Source organism: Cheilinus undulatus, linkage group 17 (genome assembly GCF_018320785.1).
Source record: "Cheilinus undulatus linkage group 17, ASM1832078v1, whole genome shotgun sequence".
Taxonomy (NCBI): Eukaryota; Metazoa; Chordata; class Actinopteri; order Labriformes; family Labridae; genus Cheilinus; species Cheilinus undulatus.
This window is the reverse complement of record NC_054881.1, coordinates 3745004-3762696: the sequence shown is the minus strand read 5'-3', so window position 1 is coordinate 3762696 and position 17693 is coordinate 3745004. Positions and strand designations below refer to the sequence as shown.

The following is a 17693-nucleotide window of genomic DNA, read 5'->3' as shown; positions in this document are numbered from 1 at the left end:
ATACTTACATACAGCTATGTATGCATATTTTGTGCAATATCACATACATAGATACACTTATGTGTTTTTCTTTTTTTTTTTTTTTTTGGGTGCAATAAAATACACATAAACACATCTGTTAATGCAAACTATGTGCAATAGGGCTATGTGCAATAATATTAGCACACTCATGATCATGTGCAATATATCAGCACATTTGCACTTTAGCACTAAAGCACTTTATTATCTGCCTTAAGCACTTTACCTGCAATGGTCACTTTATTTTTGGTCTGTCCTGAGCTAAGTATCATTATGTTTAGGTCTTTGTATTTTATCGTACTGTCCAAACTGTCTGGTTTTGGTGTTGTCTGATTTTTATGTAGATTTTTAATGTAATTTTTGTTGTGTATGCCATCAACCTGCCAGGGACTACAGATGAAAATTAGCCAATGGCTACAATCTGGCATATTTACATGTTTATGCTCATTAATGTGCATTGTCCCATTATAAATAAATAAAATGAAATAAAATAAGATAAAATAAAATGTTGCATACTTTTACAGCTAACAAACACAGCATCAAACATGTACACAAATATTCAGTATATCCAGCTGTGATTCCACCCAGATTCTCCTCCTTTATTTTGGTTTTTGCTGCAAAGAAAAACAAGTTTAGTTTCTGTGAGATCTCATAGTCTCACAGTCAGGCCAGACCAGTTACAGAGGATGAAGTCTTCTGTTTTAAAATCAGTCCAGATTTTATAAACGTCATTTTAAGCATTTTAGGGCAGATACCGGGGTTATGCCTGCACACTAATGCCCCCAAAATGCTCCAATGATTACGCAGTAGGATCCCCTACTGCAGGGGTGAGTGCTGTTGCCTCACAGCAAGGTCCCTGGTTCCAGGTCAGGGCCTTTCTGTGCAGAGTTTGCATGTTCTCGCCGTGCATGTGCGAGTTCTCTCCAGGTAGTCCAGCTTCCTCCCACCACCATGCATGGGCTGAATCTGAATCTCCTCCCTAAACCCTGAGCCCTTATGACTGAACTGACTGGACCTGGAAAGCGCTTGTGCATGAGGCCGCATTGGCTGACAGTCGACATCTTGTAGGGATATAAAAAGCATGCCTTGTCTATAAGTCCATCTTCTTGTTGGATGAAGACCATTTTATTTAATACACTTTTTCTTCCTTACTCCATGTTTTTTGTTCCCCAGTTTGCTCTTTTCACTTTGCTTTAATAGCGTTCACTAGCAGCGTTACCCAGGGAAATCCTGTCATAAGACACAATGAACTATGGGTAATTCCCTCACACTAAGTCTGCAGAGATGCCTACTCACAGAAAGGGTGCATGAAGGGCTCAAAACATCTGCGAGAAATCCCTCACAGACTTTACAATTTGACAGCGGGACGGCCCAAAGCCCTCATAGACTTAGCGGGTACGTGCCTCAAAGTCAGTGAGTGTGGACACTGAGGCTGGGTCGTGCTTTTTTATTGGGTTAACCGATCACTCTAAATCGCTCATAGGTGTGAGTGTAAGCGTGCCTGGTTGTCTGTCTCTATATGCCAGCTCTGTGATTGGCCAGTCCAGGGTGTACCCCGCCTCTCGCCCAGTGACAGCTGGGATAGCCTCCAGCACCCCACTGCCCCAAACAGGATAAGCAAAGTAGAAAATAGATGGATGGAAATACAGTAATCCACATTTTCTTGATAAGACAATAAAACCTCAAAACATCAAGGTAAAACCATAATCAGAGTTTTTCAATTCTTCCCAGCATGTGCACAAATATTCTGAGTAGAAAAAAGTGCTATTAGCAGACGCGTACAGCCCCTAGATGTCAACGTTTCAATGAAGAGTTAAATGAGATCATATTTTAACAATTATAAACACATTTTCATATGAATAAAATTCATTTTCAATGTTACAGACTCTAAAAACAAACTTTCATCATCACTTTCATCTTGACAGACGATGCAGGAGTCGGACTTTCAAATCTGGTGCTGTCCCGTTGTCTGTCACTCAGTTTGACACTAAAACGCCATGTCATGATTGGTTAAAAACGTGCAGCATACAGGTCTTTTGTTTTTGTTCCCAGGCAGTAAAAATGTATTTTGAGTTAAAAGCTGACAGAAACCTGCAGATCTGATCAGGTCTGGATTACTGGGTTTGTGTTTATCCCGCATAATTGTTCCTAATAATGGCTAACAAGTGGATTTTTATAAAACGGATCAAATGTTCAGTTATTCTTGCTAAAACTGTCAGGAATGGTGGTCTTTGTGGGGGTCGATTTATAGCTGTGGAGATGAAAAGTCAAAAGATACCCTGAAAACCAGAAAATCTTTTGGGGGCCAGATGGGGAGCTATGGGAGGCCTGATGTGGCCAGTTAACGATCACTGGTGTAGACCGTCTCTTTAAATCCAGTTTGTGTGTTCACACTGGTGATGGGCCCAGACTGTGAGGTCATGTGTGCAGGGATCAGGCTTTGGTCCCAGATGCGAAAGCACCCTTACATCACCACCATGAAAGCGACCGAACTGTTCTAAAGAAAAACCTTCACTCAATTCTGGGAATGTGTGCACAAAACTCCAGAAATCTTCCTGACAGGATGACAAACTTTCACTTTAGCTTTTCAGATTTTTTTCTGCAGTTCCCTTGTCCAAGATAGCCAGGGTGAGCTGATGTGGAAACAGCAGAAAATATGGAGAATTTCCCATAAGTGAGCAGAATGGGACACTGATTATATCCTGCTGCTGGCTCACAATCACAGACTGTATAGAAACAGGCTGTTGTTCTCTGAATACTGTTCAACAATTCTCCCCTTAAATAAATGCAAACACTTGTAATCATGTAAAGACATAACAAATCCTATCAGGGCATTTTGAGCTTTAATGCTTTAAAACCAGGGCTGGTGCACTCTTACAGCTCCGCAGATGATGATGATGTTGATGATGATGATGATGATGAGATAAAGAGAGAGCGACATGTGAAAGAGAAACATAAGAGTCAGACAGCTTTCAAGGTTTCACCACCTTTCTCTCATTGATCTCCTGCGTCTGTCTGATTTCACAGCTGTCTGAAAGCTGAGTCAGCATTCAGAGAGCAGAAAGAAAAACAGGAAGTAGAGCTGAACGTTCCTGTCTGATCTGACTGTCTTTACTCAGTCTTCAAATCAAAATCAAACTGTTTTAATGACATAAATCTAAACAGACAAGGTAAACCACTCTTTTTTCATTAACTCTTTTCACTATCGATAAAACAAATCTTCAGTCATCATCTTCATCATCAGAAAGAGGATTTTCTCACCTTTACATGTGCCAAATAATAATTTACTAAATGACTCATATAGTAGTAGCTGACATTCCTGTGAGCTCAGGTGAGTTTAGGTCTTAGCGTTTTATCTCTAGGTTGTGCTGACTCGGTGGTTAAAGCTGTCCTCCTGAGCGTCGTTCTCACGGGTTTAAGAGCATAAAGATCAGCGTGACTCAACCCTGCTCAACCGAAGAGCCAAATTGTTGAAAAATACTTTTGCGAAGCCACAATCTATGTGGTGAAAAGTGGCGAAAATGGGTTAAAGTGGCAATGAAAATAAGTTAAAGAGGGCAAAATGGTCAACAAGCAGCAAAAAAAGGTGAAATGGGGCAAAAAAAAATCTGCATAAAAAGCCAAATACTGGGTAAAAAGTGACAAAAATGGGGGAGAAAAAGAGGCAAACTAGAAAAGCACTCAGAGAGCGCAGGCCTCCGCCATTAGTCCTATCTCCCAATAGTGAAGAATCCTTCAAAAACATTCCTGGATCCAGACGGTGATCCGGATCACTCCCAAAATCTAATTCGTCGATTACTCCCTCCCCGGTGGGGTGGAGACACGGTGAGACAAAGCATTGGCTTCGTTACGTGTGGACTGTCATGGCGGAAGCACCCATGGTCTCACCAGATGACTGGAAGTCATGGCAGAGGGTGAATATTCCTCTATTCCTCCCAGCATTGTGAGTATTCTTGCTACAATTGGCTGTCTTTCTCTCTGTTACGCTCCGACTCGTCTCCTCGACCGGGCGTGCATCTTTCAAACTCTATAAACTCCAAAACTTTGAATAGAAACACACCCAAAAATGCTGCTGGGATTGAGGTTACTCATGTCCGCCATCTCCTGGTGTAAAGTGGTAACAGCGCAGACCTCTGCCATTAGCCCTATCTCCCAATAGTACAGAATCCTTTAAAACATTCCTGGATCCAGACGGGGATCCGGGTCACTCCCAAAATCTACTCAGTTCTTCCTTATGCCATTTCTGACATTTCCTGAAAATTTCATGAAAATCTGTCCACAACTTTTTGAGTTATGTTGCTGGGTGAGAAGTGACAAGAAATGAGCTACAGGGGGGTTAAAAACTGTCAAAAAGTGTTAAAAACATGACAAAAAAATGAGTGGAAAGTGAAAAAATGGGCAAAAGCCTGCAAAGAGTGGCAGAAATTTGGGATAAAATGTGGCATTTAATGTCAAAAGGCAGGTTTAATGGGTGAAAAGTGCTAAATATGGGGAAAAAATGCAAATAGTAAAAAGCAAAATAAAAGAGTCAAAAATGGGCAAAAACAAGTGACAAAAGTAGCTTAAAGCAGTAAAAATGGATAAAAAATGGCAGAAAAATTGCAAAAAATGGCAAAAGAAATATACAGACGAATGTAAAAGTTGACAATTACAGCCAACTGTATAAGTGTGGGAAGCAACTGACTAGTGTGACTTGCAACCGATCATTTCTGAGGTCAAAGTTTCCCTTTATTTAAGGTTTTCTGGGGAATAATATCTTAAATTAAGACATATAAGAGTCACATGTTGAGTTTCACTGGTAAAGATTTTCAGAGTTCATTGTTCTGGACATTTAAACCGACCTAGAGCGATCATAACCGAGCTTTTAAAATGATCACAAACAAGTTACTTTTTAACTGTTTTCTAAAGTTTGTGAATTATTTAGATGCTTAAACTTTTCCCAGCTTTTATGTGGGTTATCAAACAACTTTAACTAGAAACTCCCAACTTTGCTGAATAAATCTCACTTTTATGGCTACCAAGGCCTCCGTCCTTTTATTTAAAAAAACACCGATGGATGCTAACTACACAACTATCATAGCCTGATCTCCAGCATTGGGTTCCTCTTCTTCTTCAGGAAAGTATAGAATAATAATGCATCGATGCACCGCTGCTTTCAGACCTCCCTCTGATCAAATCAGTGCAGTCATTCTTCTTCTGTGGTTTCTGGCATGCAGCCTCTAACAGGAGCAAACATCAGCTCCACAATCAGCTGCAACCCAAATTTCTGACTTTCCCAACTGTTCACATTTATTTCATGAAAACTATTTCCGCTTGGATCTCACAGTTAACATCACTGATCATCAACTGGAGGCCCAGGGGCCAAATCAGGCCCCCCACAGCTTCCCATCTGGCCCTCAGAAGATCATTGAATTCAGAAAATGAGTGGAAAATGTGTAACTGTCTTTTCATTTTCATTTTCATTTTCAAAATTCCCTACAGCGATTGACAGAAATCCAAAATGAAGGCAGATTAAAACATTTTTTCTAGATTGGCTCGAAGCTCGAACAGTTTTACCAAAATCCCCCATCAGCCAGTGCAAAGATGCATGACAAACACGCACTCATCTGTCCATTCTGGATCAAGGTTTCAGTATCAACCTAGCAAATCCAGGTGCTTTAAGAAAGTATTTTTCTCTGCCCGGATATCAAAAACAACAGACCTGTTTCATGCACGTGTTTCAACCAATCAGGACCTCTCATCAATATTTTATTCTACTTTTTTTCATAAATCTCTTTAACAACTTCAGACCTGCTCAAAACTACCAAACATTCAATCATTTTCAAGATTTTAACCCTTTAAATGCCAGTTTATTTGAAATATTTCATTTTTTAACTGCAAAAAACACAAGAAGTGAATTATTTTCCATTTAATAAACAGCAGAAAGCTGGAGCTTTGGGGGTGATAAGAGTCTTGGATGGGTCAAAGAGTAGCAACAAAATTGAACATACAGTAATTTCATGCATCCCTTTTTTTAGGTTTTCCTATGATCACAAGTCAAATTCTGTATTTTTCTCAAGATTTCTACCTATTTATCTCCCTTTTGTTGGGAAATAAAGCTGTTTTACCCAAGATAACAAGGAAATTCTTAGAGAAATTACCAAACTTATATTTTATCTCTGGAAAAAATAAGATGTACACATGCAGATCCTTTAGTAATTACGTGCTTTTCTAATGTGTTTGTTTGTCCTGTCTCTTAGTTCAATAAGTTTTTCTAATTAGAATCCATACATCAACATTTTTTGGTGTGTTTTTATGTCGTCATGGTGTAATGGTAGCCAGGAATACTGACTAACCAGTGGTGACTGATTTACCAACATTCATGAAATTAATTGTTATTATTTTTTATTCAGGTCGTGATTTCTCTTGAGGAGGACTTGGTGGGTCTTGATGCCTGACCAGCTGAGAACCACTCTGATGTGTTTCATGTTTCTGTGAAGAGGCGAGTGAGTAAAAACATGGCCTCCTGCCTTTGCTGTACTCCAAACAACAACAAAAACAGTTGTTGGTGTTTATGCACCTGGCTGCTACTGATGTATGCTGATTTAATGGCAGTTGTTCTGTACATGTACAGTTTTGCCCTGAAAGTGTCCAGAGGGTAGTAAACTTGAGGATTAAAAGAGTGTCATGGACTCTTAGGTGCATTTTTTTTTTTCCAGAGAGGTAACCCTCTCAAACGGGCTCTGTGACCTACTTTTGAGTCCTGACCCACCAGCTGAGCACCACTGGTCTATAAGAAGGAAAGACTTTTGATACTAACAGGCCCAGAAACATAGCAGTCCTCTGTACCTGGAGTCACATATTCTCATTATAACATTGTTTGCATTCAAACACGCAGCTCATCCTGAAAACGATGACTTCCAGTAGTGTGCATGACTGTAGAGAGGACAAAGCTGCTTCATATTTCTGCTGCTGCTGTGAATAAATCTGACTACATGTAGCTCTGATTCAAAGGCAGAGCTGTAACTACCTTCTTCTATGACAGGGATGATCTCACAGATTTCTCAGAAATTTCCAAGAGTGCATGCATGAAGAAGGACAAGATACCGTCTTTAAATCTCGACTTAAGCCTGCTTTCTTTAGGTGAGACAGAAATGACAATATACAGTACATTAAATGCCTCATTTTTACATAAATCAATGTCTTTAGCATCATTTTTCCCATATCCCCCTTGAAAACACACCACCACCAACAGACCTCACATTTAACCCACGTTTCTGTCTCTGCATCTCATATTTCCCGCCATTATTTCTCAGCTTTCCCATCAGATCATGGGAATCAGACTCCTGGAGTCTGTGATTAAAGGATTCTGGCGGCATATGTGGGTGACGGTTCAGCCGCCGTGGTCCGGCCTGGATCGCCCAGACTGAAACCTCAGCCTCTGTCTGTGAAGGCCACATTAAGCGACCGGTTTGTTTCTGTCGCTGTAAACAAGTCGACGGCTAAATTCAACCACGCAGGCCTTCAGCCAATCAGAACGGACACAAAAACAGCCTTTAAAACGGTTTTCTATCACTCCTTTAAGAGTTATGACACAGATATCCTTCTGGTTTTGACACCTTTTGACCTAAATAGCTCCTGAATGACACAAAGATCTCATTTTAAATCTTAGACTCACATTTATGGGCATTTTATGACCTACAGGAAGCCACAAAGGACAAAAATAAGACTTAATACTAGAGAAATGGAGCCAAAACATTAAAAAGAGAGGATAAAATGAAGTACACGTGTCTGAATCCAATGTCACTGTGGAGTAGAGGCCCCATCAGGCCTTCAGCTCCAACCAGCTCCAAATAAAAGCCTACAAATGTTCATTTAAGAGCATCAAACAGAGAGAAAAACACGGCAGCGTACCTGCAGAGACAGCTACAGATCCAGACGGTTATTGTTAAAAATCCTGAGGGTCCGGCCGTCACACAAACACCCCCACAGACACTCACCCACTGACTGCAGCAGGGTCAGAAATAGAGAAACACGGCGATAAGAAACACGGCCGGCTGACAGACGAAGCCTCTATAAATATCTACAGGGGGAGAGACGGGGGAGGACGGGAGACAAGACCCTGTTTGGAGAAGAAGACCAAGACCAAGCAACAGGAAGAAGAGGAGGGAGAGGAGTCAGGCAGTGTAAATAATCAATAATCAGTGAAGATCAATAAATAAACGCGGATAAAATGATACTACTGTCTGGTTTTAAAGTTGTTTGTTTGGAGGGGGGCAGGGGAAGAGAGGGGAGGGGGTGTTAATGGACGCCGGCTGTCCTGACAGAGGACACATGTGCACATGTGCAGATCTGCACCGCATCAGCTGTCCACTTTGATTGACAGCTCCAGCTGGGGGAGAGGAGGGGGCGGAGCCTGCTGGTTTCTATGAGGAAGAAAGGAAGAAGAAAAATCTGCAACAAAAACTGAAAAAAAAAAAAAAAAGGTCATTAATAAAAGTTCGATTTTAAGCAGGATGGTGTTTTCTGTCTTTAAGTTTAATCTACAAAGATAGAACTACAGGACAGTGGTCGTTTCAGCCCTGAAAAACTAACACACCCCCACCTGAGGCAAAACAAAGCACAACCACACTGGACTTAACAGTGATACTCAACCTGTGGCTCTTCTATGTCTTCATTTGAATATTATCAACCCAGAAAAACCTTTAAAAAGGGAAACTTTTTTTGCCCTTTTTCACCATTTTTTGCCACTTTTCACCCATTTAATCTACCTTTTGCCATTGAATACCACTTGTTTCCCTACATTTTCCCCATTTATGCCACTTTTATCCCATTTGTGCCCTTTTTAACCATTTTTTTCTCACAATCGTTACCCATTTAAGTTACCTTTTGCCATTAAAAACCACTTGTTTCCTCTTTTGTTGCTTGTTTTTTGCCACTTCTTTTATCCAATTTTTGCCCTTTTTCAACATTATTTGCCACTTTTCCCCCATTTAAGCTACCTTTTGCCACAAACTGCCACTTATTCCCTATTTTTTTTTACCTATTTTTGCCACTCTTGACTGCTTTTTGCTCATTCAAGTCACTTTTGACCATTTTATGCCACCTGTAACTCATTTTTTTTGCACTTCTCACCCATTTTGCTACTTTCTGACCCCTTTTTCACTTTTCCTCCCCATTTTCACCCATTGTTGTTGCTTTTGGACCAGTTTTGCCACCTTTAAGTTATTGTTATTGCTACTTCAAGCTGTTTTTGCCAATTTTCACCACTTAAATTTTGCTCCTGTGAAGATATTTTTCAACAACTTGGCTGTTTGGTTGAGCAGGGTTGAGTAACACTGGTATTTAACATCTCTAATTTACTGAATAGAAAATTACTGCAAAATTATTTTTGGTGTCTTCCAAAAACAAAAATACTGGAAGTCAAAGCTTCTTCTTTTCATATATATATACATATATATATATATATGTATATACAGCGCTTAACAAATGTATTAGACCACCTGTCATATTTGTCTCAGAGACCATCCAGCATCATGAAGTGCTTTAATGCAGACTCTTTCATTTTCAGTCAGCTCTCCACGTTTTACCATTTTGAACAGGAATGAGGAATTTCAAACTGAATTCACCCAAATTTGAGCCGGCTCACTGGACTTCTCTGAGGAGTCAGAAATGAATCAAGCATAACATTCAACCACTAAAACTCATTTTTCTCTTCAGGAATGCAAGTAAATAACTATAATTTGACACATTAATCAAGAAATCATAATGTGCTTTACTATTTTATTTTATTTTTTTTAAATCAGTAAATTTGAAAATTCATGGATAACAATAATAATTCTATTTTAGCATTAAAAATATCATCTGGGTTAAAGAGCTTCTACATATTGGTGTATTAACCATTGCAGAAACATCAAAAATGATTTTGGTAATTACCAATGCTGTTAATTTAGGGCAGCTGTGGCATTAACCTTACTTTGGTTAGGGTTAGGGTGCTCTAATACATTTGTTAAGCACTGTATATATATATATATATATATGGACAAAAGAGAAATTTTAAAAAAAGGTAATGCTTTAAAAGGTCAAAATATAACTTAAAATTTTAAATCGTAAAACTAAAAGGTCATTATGGTATTAAAATTCAGAATAAGTGGTTGACAATGTCAAAATATAAGATAAAAATTGAAATCATGAGTTTAAAAGGCCATAATATGAGGGAAAAAATTGAGTTTCAAAGGTTGAAATAAGAAATCAAATTTAAAAGTGTAATTCGGAATCATGAGTTAAAACTTCAAAATATGAGATTAAGTATGATATGAGTTTTAGTTGTGAGATACAAAATTATAAATATGAAATGAAAACACAAAATAATTTCTGATTTCTTTTCTTATTATCTTTAAACTTTAATTTTTTTATGACTTAACAAGAATGTTTTAAATATTTAAGGTGAAGTTTATGTTTCAAAATAATAATATCTGTAAATATCGGGAAATTTTCAGCTTTAACTGGTTAAGCTCATTCTATCCATCAATACTCGTGCTGATAATACTCTCCTTAGAAAACTTCATTAGGACGTGACAGTTATCACCGTTTTATCAGACTTACCTTCTCGTTTGAAGTCAGATTTCAACTGTCCATCATCTAATATTTATTAATTTTTATATATTATTTGCATCATCTGCAAATTTAACAAGTGCTGGAAAATTTCAGGAAATGTAGAAAATGTCTGAAGGACCATCAGGTCTCTGGTTTGGAGTCTAACTGGCCCATACCGGTGGTCAGTCATCAGCTGGATGAACGGTTGATTTCCTAGCTCTGTTTGCATGACGGTAGAATGAGGCAGAGAACACGTATGTGAAATTTACCATGGTAACAACACTGTCATCGCAATATAATTTCATCTTTTGCTGTCATTCCAAAAGACTAAAATGTTTGAAATAATAGAGAAATGTAGAATCTGAGGATGTAAGACAACATATCGCTGAAGCAGAAACTACTCAGCTTGTGGAATAAGAACTTTTATATCACATTATTTGTTTCACTGGAAATCCAGACTGGGCAACAAAAGTTTTCACCTTAAAATCATGAAAGGCTTAGTAGTCATTTTTACTGAGCTGTGTTTGAACACATCAGTGTTTCTGTGGGTAATCTGGTTTATTTAACTAACTAGATTATATCCTGCTGGTTTAATCACACATTTTAATATTGGAGTAAGATTTTTACAGTAAGACTAAGACTGTTTATTATGTATCTACTTTTTAAAGTTACAGATCTATTTATAGGTTGTCTTAGTCCCATGGAAAAAAGGGTTGATGACAAACTTTCCTGTCATATTTTTCCCCTCACTTTAACCAAAAGTTTGTCTACAGTGCTAAAGTTACCCGTACTGGACTGACTGTGTAGTTACAGGTCTGTTCCACCCCTGGTAATACACCTGGAGGTCACCTGCAGGTCTTGGGTCCTTGGGACATCCACAGCATGACCGGGACAGTATCCTAGTCCAGTGGTTCTCAACCTTTCTTCCTTCGGGCCCCCCTCATATCTAAGAAAAGATAAGCTCCCGGTGACCCACTTTGAAAAGTTAAACAGTGGTGCTTGATTTTATACACCTGTGGCCATGGAAGTGACTGGAACACTTGATTTACATTATTTGGATGGGTGAGTGAATATTTTTGGCAATATGGTGTGTTTTTTTCCCCCTTAAAATTTAGACACAAAAATTAATTGATCCTCTTCGTTTGTTCATCTCTTAGGTTGGTCTAATACATTATGTTTCTAATCATGGTCTTAACGTCAGAGCAGATCGGGTCCTTTGACCCCCTTTAGATCTTTGGTGCCCCCTAAGGGTGGGGCCTGGACCCCAGGTTGGGAACCGCTGTCCTAGGCCCTGATTATTCTGCCCTTAAGATGCTGACCTTCTCTTTTTAACAGATTATTTTCCCATGCCCCTGGTGACATGCGAGGACATCCAGAGCATGACTGAGGTTGTGTCGATTCTCCTTCCTGCCCGGTGGCGCCCTCAGGTGGATACTAACCACATCTACACCTTACCTCAGCCTCAACACGCCTCAAAGTTCTGCACAACATACAGCCTCTGTGAGCATCAGTTCCTTCTACTACAGTTTAGGCTGACTTTAACCCTCAGGACCTCTAAAAAATTACACTCTCCCTCTTAAAGCCCTTTTAGGACATTGGAAATATTTAAAAGTATTAAAAATTAATGATTTTTTTTCCTTTTTGTGCCTCAACTCCAGTCCTCATCATATATAGCAGATGTGAATTGATTTTTCATAATTTTAACCCTATAAACACCAGTTTATTTACATAATGCCACATTTTCTGACACAAAAAAATTAATTACTTTCTATTTGAAAACTGCAAAGCAGATTTTTTTGTGCAGAGATTATTAGTCTTGGATATGTCAATGATTAGCAGCTACACTGATTTTGATGTACTATTAAGTTAAAAAAATAAAAATAAAAAATCTCACTCTCCCTCTTAAAGCCCTTTTAGGTCATTGGTTATATTTAGAAATATTAAACATGAAAGAAAAAACTTTTTTAATGTTTTGGTCCTCATCATGTATAGCAGATGTAATTCCATTTTCATCATTTAAATTTTCCACCAGACTCTGACATCCATAGAAAACAACCAGAGTAGTCTTAGTTGAAATAATTCATTCCCCTGGCCTACAGTCACTGATATATCCTACCAGTTCAAACAAGGTCATTATCTCCCACAATGCCTCTCTGCAAACATTGAAAAATGGTGAATTTTGATGGCATTTTTTTGGTGTGCAAATATTTTTTACCTCTGAATGACTGAATTACAGAGGAATTAACAGGATTTCTTATTTCTTATTGCAGAGGCAGTAGAATGAAAATAAGTGGTTCTCAAACGGTGCAGCAAGGCCCACTAGTGCGCCTTGAGGCTGGTTAAGGTGTGTCTTGGGGATCTGGCTGGGCCCCTGGAAAAAAAACACAGAGAACGTGCCCTCCCCAGCTGTGATTTATTGATGACGTCAGTGTAAGTGTGTTGGATCAGCAGCACTGGTGCTAGCATCCTGGCTAACTGTTACCTCATTTGGCAAGCTATTAAGTTGAAATTGGTGTTAAAATTATTAATTCATGCTACTTTTAACCAATTTTCCTACCCATTTTGCCACTTACTTTGGCACCTTAAACCTTTTTTGCTGCTTTTTGCAATTTTTTAACTTTTTTAATACATTTTTTCTCATTTTTGCAACAACAATTTTTTTAGAACTTTTAGCTACATTTTTGCTCACATTTTTTGCTACCTTTTTGCCTACTTTTGGTATTATTTGGACATTTTTTGCCATTTTTTTCCATCACTTTTAACCCCTTTTTACCACCTTTTAGCAAATTTAACCCTTTTTACCACTTGTAATCTAGTTTGCCACCTTCTTGCCAGTTTTCACTCCCTTTGTCTTTGTTTGGTCACTTTTTTGGCCAATTTTACCCTTTTTATTTTTAAGTCACTTTTAACCCATTTTACCGTCTTTTTACAACATTTAACCCAATTTGGCCTCTTGTAACCCATTTTTGCCACCTTTTTGACACCTTCAACATGTTTTTGCCACTTTTAACCCATTCTATGGCACCTTGTGCCAATTGTTACCATTTTTGACTTTGTCTTGCCACCCCCAGTTGTCTGGGCCCCAGAAACCTCTCCCCTTTATCCCCCCCTATGGGCCACCTTGAGTGTTATATTATTTAAAAAGTCTATTTTTGTATTGATATGGATGTGGTGTGCCTTGAGAGTTTGGCTTAACCTTAGGTGTGCCTTGGTGAAAAAAGTTTGAAAACCACTGTTGTAGTCAATGAGGCCTAAAAGGGCTTTAGGAGGGAGTGTGAGTTTTTTTGTCTACACCAGTGGTTCTCAGCCTTGGGGTCGGGACCCCATTGGGGGTAGCGAGACACTGAGAGGGTGTTTTAAATGACACTGTTACCACTTTACACCAATTTGACCAATTTTTAACCCTTTAACAACACTATTAAACATCAATGTTGCCAATTTTCGCATATTTTTGCCACTTAAAACCCATTTGTGTACATTTTAAACCCTTTCCACCACTTTTTTTCTGTTTTTGTCACTTCTAAACCAATTCTTGCCACTTTCTGCCTATTGTTGCCTCATTATTGCCACTATCAACCACTTTTTACACCCCCTTTTTGCCCATTTTAACCACAGTTAACCTATTTTTGCCAGTTTTTATCAATTTTAATCCCAGTCCACCTACTTTCCCTCAATTTTTTGCACTTTAAAGCCATTTTAACCACTTTTTAATCCACTTTTACCACTTTTGTAGCCGTTCTTGCCAATTTAATCCATTTTTGGCCACTTGTATCTAATTTTTGCCACTTTTAACCCATTTATGATCTTTAAAAATCCAATTTCAACACCTTTTCCATCATTTTTTTGCCATTATTCACGAACTCAAGCAACATCTTTTACCCATTTTAAATATGTTTTTAACAAAAGTTATTTCACTTTAGGCTTAACTTCCCAATGGACCATGATTTTGCTGGCCCCCAGTTTGGCTGGGTCCCAAAAACCTTCCCCTTTATGCCCCTTTATGGGCGGCCTTGTCTCCACATGACTATTCTTGAATGTGCATGGCTGTGTTCAACCACCTTTAGGTACAGTGGGGGTCCCCGGTCTCTGGCACCTTTATTTTTGGGGTCCCAGGCTGAAAAGGTTGAGAGCCACTGGTCTACACAGCGGAAAATTCTGTAAACACAGTGTGGATAATGAAATTTCAAAAATTCATAAAAAAATGAACAACTTTGTCAAACATGATAACTGAGAAAGCAAGAGCAAAAAATACAATCAAAAAGCCCTAAAGGGCTCTAGGAGGGCCTGGCTTTATAAATAAAATGCTGACATATAACATATAGCACTTCCTGTCCAATCTCGAACCTTACAAAATAAAAGCCCTATTTTTAAGACGTGATCTCACAGTTCGACCATGTCAGTGAAATAAAGCAGCGGTGACAGGGGGCGACACGGAAAAAGGATTTTTATTCATGAACTGTTTTTACAAGCAGTCCAACACGCAACTTCCTACCTGTCTGAAAACAAAACCAAAAAAATCATTGAAATAAAATAAATTTCATAATAATCATTGAATAATATTATCAATTATATATCAGTATTATCATAACCTTAATGGCAATAATAACCCAAAGCCAGTAGTATCTGTGTTTGTCTGTGGCGGTATGAAAAAACAAAACAAAATAAACTTTCTGATGGTGTAAACTGGAGGAGTTTCTACAGCGAGCTCTCAGCTGAGGCTCCAACGCGCCGAGGGGGGCGGAGCCAGAGAGCGCTCCCCTCGCACGCAATAAATATGAAAGAGCAAAGAGTCCTGTATTCAAACAAAAATAATCATCTGGAACTCGCAGGTACAATATCTAAAGTCTTTATGTGCAAGATTTGAGCTGAAGTCTTCACCACAAACAATTAAAGTCACATCGAAACCCCCGACCTCCAACCCCGACAGTTGGTTTTCTACATTAAATCTTTTAAATAAACCTAGAGCATTTTGTCATTTCATATACACATATATTTATATATACTTTGATTTTTTTCCTATATGCCATCCTTTTTAAATTGTTGAGCGTGTTTTTGAGCAGAAAATCTGTGTATGACAAAAATAATCAAATCATAGAGTCCACTGCATGAACATACAGAATGAAGCGTTGCACGTATGCTCATACACTCACATGACAGACATACAGTGTGAAAGGAAACCACGGCAGAGACAGCCGGGCACTGCGTGCGTGTCGACAGTCCTCGTGGCGATGCGCACGCACGAGCACCTCCGCTCCTTCTTCTTCTTCGGTTTGGTCACAGTTTTGTACCCTTCAAAAAAGACGCCGCCACAGCTTCCACCGCAAAGTTTAAATCGGGTCACAAAGTTCAGAAAAAGGAGGCTTCCCACTGGTTCCTCTCCATCAGCAACAGTTATTTGGCACATTGAACAACTATTAAGTAACACATTGGGCTAAAAAGGTGCAACAACATAAGTTTCAATGAAAACGATAAAAACCATTTTGGTTTACAAAAATAAAAGACACCTTGAAAGGTGATAAATTTCTCTATAAGACGATCATTTCTCCCCCGACTGGTTAAAGGCTACAAAGAAAAATCATAAAAATAATCCATCACAACGCACCCCTAATGGATCCCCTTTATCCTACTGCGGGTCACACATCACAGCTCTGGAAATGCATGGACATCACAGACGAGGACACCGTTACTGCATGAGAATCCCAAAGAAAAACCCTGAAATCATTAAAAGTCTCCACAGATACTCGAAACGCTTCCTCTGCTGCTGCGTGGGTTATGATTGAGCGCGTTTCTGCCCTTCAGTTAAATCGACGAAAGCCCCGATTAGAAAACAGACCCGACAGATCCGAGTAGACGTTAAATTAGAGCGAGACTCCACCCTGAAAGAAACACCGCTGATCCACTTCCATCTCCCTCCTGCTAGCTTTCACCTAGCTACATTAGCACGCCGCCGCTGATTAAGCTAAGTGATAGAAACAGAACCATGTTAGTCTTTATCACCACAGCAGCTGCTCCATCATCTTTTAACTCGCCCAATCTGCTGGAGAATCAGCGCTGTAGATTCCCATTTATCCTTCTTATAATAAAGAGCGCCGAGGACCGACCTCCCCGTTCTCGTACGGGGGAAACTCTGAATGTGTTGGTGCAACTTTGGCTCCAGAAAGCTGCACTGGCAACTAAAAAACATGTTATATTTAGATTTACAGGCTGAAATTTAAATGAAAAGTGAGTCTTTTTTAGCTTATTTTTGAACAGTCACTCAGTACGTTTACATGCAGTCTGGAAGAGTTGAATTATTGTGGGAGTACGACTTTAAGACACGTTAGGCTGATATGGTACTAAATCGTCAAAGTGGTGCCGTGGTAACGCTGTTTAGGGTTGATTTAGGGCTCATTTATGCTCTGTGCACATATGAAAATAGATCAGCGTGTTTTAACCCTTTAAAGCAGGGGTGTCAAACTCAAGGCCCGGGGACCAAACCCGGCCTGCAAGATCGTATCATATTCTTACTATAACTGGCCCTAAAATGTGAGGTCCCAGATTTCCTTCAGTATAAAAATGTAAACTTAACCATGATGATATCAAATATCCTTAAGTCATAAAAATGTGAAAAATATAAGGAGTACAAATAAATAAGATATGTGGGAAATTCATTTGTGTTTTCAATTTTGCAAAGCACAATTATGACTTCTATCTATTATTTGGACTTCTATCTTATGTTTTGAGCTTTTAACATTTATTATTTTGACTTTTTATCCCATATTTTGACTTTTTACATTTATTATTTAGACTTTTGGCTAATATTTAGGCTTTTTCAATTTATTATTTTGATTTTTTTAATAATATTTTGACTTTTGTCTAATATTTTGGCTTTCTCTATTTATAATTGACTTTTTATCTCATATTTTGACCTTTTAGGTTCACAGTTTTAAATTTCAAGTTGTATTTTGGCCTTAAAAACATGATTGTGACTTTCTTTTTTATGTATTTGCCTTTTAAAAGTATTATTTTAACATCTAATTTCATGTTTTGACCTTTTGAAAAAAAAAGGGTTGACTTTTTATCTCAGATTTTGAGCCTTAACTTATAATTTTGGCTTTTTA

General features: G+C 38.6%; 1 protein-coding gene across 2 annotated transcripts in view; it reads right to left on the bottom strand.

The window, feature by feature from the left end:
• LOC121524650 (unconventional myosin-XVIIIb-like) overlaps positions 1–8266 on the bottom strand; it is a 79195-nt gene extending 70929 nt beyond the window's left edge. For both annotated transcript variants that reach the window (XM_041810080.1, XM_041810081.1), the window contains exon 1: positions 7912–8266. The gene's annotated coding sequence lies outside the window, so the exon portion shown is untranslated. The remainder of the gene's footprint in view (positions 1–7911) is intronic.
• Positions 8267–17693: the final 9427 nt, after the last annotated feature.